Raw genomic sequence first — 5,373 nt, 5'->3', positions numbered from 1 at the left:
CAGTCGTTATAAAAAATCTCCTTACGAAAATTTCACCAAAAAAAAAGGCCGCCGCAACAAGGAGTTTGGTTTATCCAAACATGGAGCTTCTTTTTCGGAGGAAGAATGGTATATTTTACAGTATATTTTTCATGAACAACTAGATAAAAGGTATGGAAGTATTTAATGTAATCATATTTTATACGTTTGTATTTTGATGTTCTTATTTGTTTTAATTTATTATTAATGTGCGTGTATAATTTATACAGAGAGAAAATTGTAATGACAAAGCGACATATTATTACCCGCTTCTTAATGTCTTCTTTAGCTCCTAATGTTTGGATATTTTATACCAACAGTTTTCATCGCAGTAGCTTGAGCCATGTCACAATCTTTAACTGATCGATGGGATCGAAGGAACTTAATCTCATAATTCATTGCCAACTCATGTGAGTGTTCAGGGATAAACTGATTAACAACCCAAGTACCAACCTTCTTATTCATCTTCACTCTAAAAGCAGCTGGACATTTGACTCTCGTAATAGCCCTCGGTTCCCGAATTCTATCTTTCCTTTCAACATACTTTTTAGCACGCTCGCCCTCCCTATTACAAACCCAACGTCTCACATTGGTTTGACCATCATTATCATACCTTCTATCATTCTTACGAATGCTGAAGCCCATTACTTTCGAGTAATTACTGTAAAAATTCTCAGCATCTGTAAGTGTCTCAAATTGACTTCCAATTACATCTTCACTAGTGAGTTGTTGCAGGTGCTTACCATTAAAAACAATGGAACTTGAGGAATCATCTACACTTGGCAGAATGGTTGCCCTATCTGTTGAAAGAATGTCATGTGATGAAGGAATGTCAAACTCTGCTTCTTTTGAATTTTGGTTGATAACTGCAAAAACAATATTGAATATTTTGTTATCAGCAAACTTGCATGATTAAACTGTACTGATCTAGAATATATGAGATTACATACTATATATTTTTTGATAGATAAATGTGTCTAGTTACAGAAGAAATTTATAGAATCAAATTTTGACTTCGCTTCTTAAAGATATTCACGATTTAGTGCACAAAGGTCACAACTCTCTTGAAACTACACAAAACCCGAAGTTTCTGCATTAACTGATATCAATTAACAAGGAATAAAATTACAAACTATATATCTATAGAAATATTTATTTTTCAGGAGTTCAAATAATTTTATGGTTTTCTATTTGAAGTTTTCTACATGAAGATATGGCTTAAAGAATGCTGACTGCTCAAAATCACTGAAGCAACCAAGTCTATGATTATCAGCAAACTTGCATGATTAAAATGTACTGATCTAGAACATATGAGATTTCATATTATATAGTTTTGGATAGATAAATGTGTCTAGTTACGGAAGAAATTTACAGAATCAAATTTCGACTTCGCTTCTTAAAGATATTCACGATTTAGTGCACAAAGGTCACAACCGTCTAGAAACCACACAAGACCCGATGTTTCTGAATTAACTGATATCAATTAACAAGGAATAAAATTACAAACTATATATCTATAGAAAGATTTATTTTTCAGGAGTTCAAATAATTTTACGGTTTTCTATTTGAAGTTTTCTACATGAAGATATGGCTTAAAGAATGCTGACTGCTCAGAATCACTGAAGCAACCAAGCCTCTGATTATCAGCCAACTTCCATGATTTAACTGTATTGATCTAGAATATATGACATTACATAATATATATTTTTGGATAGATAAATGTATCTAGTTGTAGAAGAAGTTTACAGAATCAAATTCGGACTTCTCATCTTAGAGATATTCAGGATTTAGTGCACAAACGTCACAGCTGTCTTCTAACTACACAAGACCAGAAGTTTCTGAATTAAATGATATCAATTCCTCAGGAAAAAAATTAGAAGCTATATCCCCCTAGAAAGCTCTATTTGTTAGAAGTTCAAATAATTTTACAATGTTCAATTTCAATTTTTCTACATTAAGATATGATTTAAACAATACAAACTGCTCAGAAGCATCAAAACAACCAACTTAAATGATGTATTAGTTCTTTTTTTCAGCCTCTTTCTCCAAGAAGCACGACTGGCAGACATCATATTCTCAGTTCTCTTATGTTTCTGCGTGCCTTTTTTTTTTTTTTTTTGGTTTGGACAAATAATCGAACAAGTGTTTGATTTTAAAGCATTAGCCATTACATGGTTACATAGCCAAAATCTCGTTATAACCATTTCTCTACACAACAACAAAATAATCATAAAAATTCTAAATATCAAATTACAAAGAACATATCAGTACTAACCTTGTTCATCAATATCCATCGCTTTTTGTAATGACAGCTCCCAGATTTACCTTGAATATAAATATTTTTCAAAACCGAACAACTTGATTAATTGACTAAGAAGTCTACTCGAATTTAGTCCGATTGATTGAACAAAAACTCCGCTTAGATTTGATCCTTGATGAGATACTGTTTATTCTTTGCAAAGATGAGTTTGAATTGTGTTTTGCCGATAGGAACTTATTCTACCAACAGTCAAAGTGGCTAACAAATCGTATTTGTCAAAACAAAACCGTCTGTATCATGGGGTTGGCTCAATTCGGAGAAATTTCAGTGACCACCCCTATAATTTTAAATATTCTCACAATTTCACTTGAACAACATATTTTGTTTAATTCCGCAAAATTCATACGAATGTTTAAATATATTTTAAAATTTATTTTACTATGTATCCTACGCCATTCATTATTGGTTTTTTGTAATTTTATCACGTTGTAATTTCAGGCCAAACATGAAAGGGTTTCAACATTTAATTAATTTGAAAATTCAATGTGAAACTCAAAATTGCTAAAATATTACTTAAATCATATCCTTAATGTTATAAGATAACTCGATTATCATGTAATCAAACTAATTTCAAAATCTATCGATCGGATATAGTATGTACTATTAGATTATTTTATTCTAATGCATGGCCATGGAATAGCCTTTGATTTCTCATGGTACATTTTATTGGTTTACTAGCTTATAAAACCATATGCAAATGTTGAAAATTGGACTACTATATGAAATATCATGTGATATATCTCATTTGACCTTAGATTAATGTATCAAATGTTCATAAAGGATGGTTTACTTCATCAGTCTGCGAATTAACTTTTAATAATATTTATATTTCACATATCAATTCATAATACATTAGGGTAAATACGATTTTAATTTCCCACCTATCAATAAATACGGATAAATAGAAGTACTGAATATGTGTGCGTTTGTGTATTAGGTCATATGTTTTAATAAAGAGAATCACCTCTACTAACTTTTTTTCCATACCATTTTTATTACATTTTACCAGTTGTCTTTTATAATACTATTTTGTAAAAGAAAACTAAAATTGACTACTCGAAAATGTCTTTATATTTTTTATTACATTTTACATTAAAGTTGTAGTACATTATAAATGCTAAGTTTAATTTTTAATAACATAACACCTTAATAAAATCAACATCTTAAGTGCGATGTATGATATAAAATGATATAGTACTTCAAATAGGCTACAAAATTAATAGGAAAAAGACCACTCACGCCTCTAAATTTTATTTAAATGGTCATACAAAACTCCTTAAATTAAAAAATATAATACATAACATAAGATAAAATTTTATAAAATATTTTCAATTTTAAAAATTTTATTTTTAACATTATTATTTTTCATATTCTTTTATTATTAGTTTGTCATATTCTTTTTACTAATATTAAAATCTACTTGACATACTAATAAAATTAATTAATTATACCTAACATTCACAATAATTTATAAAATTAACAATATCTTATTTAATTATGTCTATATTAATATCAATATTAAGATCAATTTTTGGATTAATAGATTTTAGTTCATTCATCAGGATAGACTAATAATAACTTAATATTAACAAAATTTTTATTGTACATGTTATTTTATCAATTATATTTATTGTAACACTTTATTTGTATCATATGATTTTTATTTATTATTTTTATCCTATTACTATATTTATATTTATTTAGATTGATTTAGTCAAAAGGTATAATAGTCATTTACGAAATTAAAAGGGTCTATGTGACTATTTATGAAACTAAAAGAACATGTATAATCATTTTAGCAAATCTTAGGGGTGTGGGTGGTTTTTTCCGAAATTAATATTGATTTAAAATTAAAAAATTAATATTTACTTGCAACATGTAAGTTACCTGTTATATTTTAATTAATTATCTAATTATCCATTATATTAAATGAATGATTCAGATTAAAACTCTTATATCTAAGGGTCCACATTAGTCCCACTATCAATACTGTAAAAATAAATACAGCATCATAAAGAAATCCTTTTGCATGATAAATCTAGAAGAGAGATTTTGAATGATGTAGAAAGAAACGATGCAACAAGATTGACAGAATATTTTGAATTCGTCCGGTATTTACTGAACTTATAAAATTTGTTTCACAAACATACACTGAACAATGTCATTATCTCTGCTTATTACTTATTAAACAAACCTAAGAAGTTATATTCCATTCATGAGTACTACAATGACTGACATATTAATTTTATGGTAATTGTGCAGGAAGGATGAAAGTTCTACTAACTTATTGTTGCTGGTAATAAATTTGACTTTAAGGATTACACAGATGCATTTGCTGCTGATATGGTATAGAACTTAAATTTTAATGGGTCAAATGTTTGTCATTAATATTCGAAACTCAAAAACAGCCGAAACCATCAATATAAGCACTAATTAAGAGCATAAATTAGAACACCATGCTTTTATGGAGACCATAATGCCATGCTTTTGCGGCAAACAAATAGAATACACAGTATCATGCAATTTGAGAAGTTCAATACACAAAACAAAAATATTTAGGAGACTAAAAATTATGAATTAACACGTTGTCTCTGAAAGAAGTTGAGAAGAGAAAAAGAGATAGATAGTATAATCAAAAGGAAACATCACACTTTTAAATTAGTCCCAAAATCTATTCTTATGAATTGATGACGGTTTACTGGTGGGGAGAGATTGTTTTATTAGATTTAGAATAGTTTCGGGATTTATTGAGAAAAAAAAATGGAGAAAAATATTTGTAAGGGCAGTTACGGGAGTGACGATCGCGATATTACTTTTATAATGACTTGAATTTTTTAAATCGGGTATCATTAGGAAAAGGGTGTTCTAAGGATTCTTGAGGTGTGTCAAAAACAATCAATTCGAAAATATTTTTACTAAAGCCACCTTCTCAAATTCTTAATACACTCATTTTGGGCCACACATCTATACTAAAGCCAACTTTTTGAATTCTTAAATTTTGGTTGGGTTTTGAGTTGGGGTAGGGTTGGGGTTTA

This window comes from Citrus clementina, unplaced genomic scaffold (genome assembly GCF_000493195.1).
Source record: "Citrus clementina cultivar Clemenules unplaced genomic scaffold, Citrus_clementina_v1.0 scaffold_2, whole genome shotgun sequence".
NCBI classification, from domain to species: domain Eukaryota; kingdom Viridiplantae; phylum Streptophyta; class Magnoliopsida; order Sapindales; family Rutaceae; genus Citrus; species Citrus x clementina.
Note: the sequence above shows the minus strand (reverse complement) of the source record.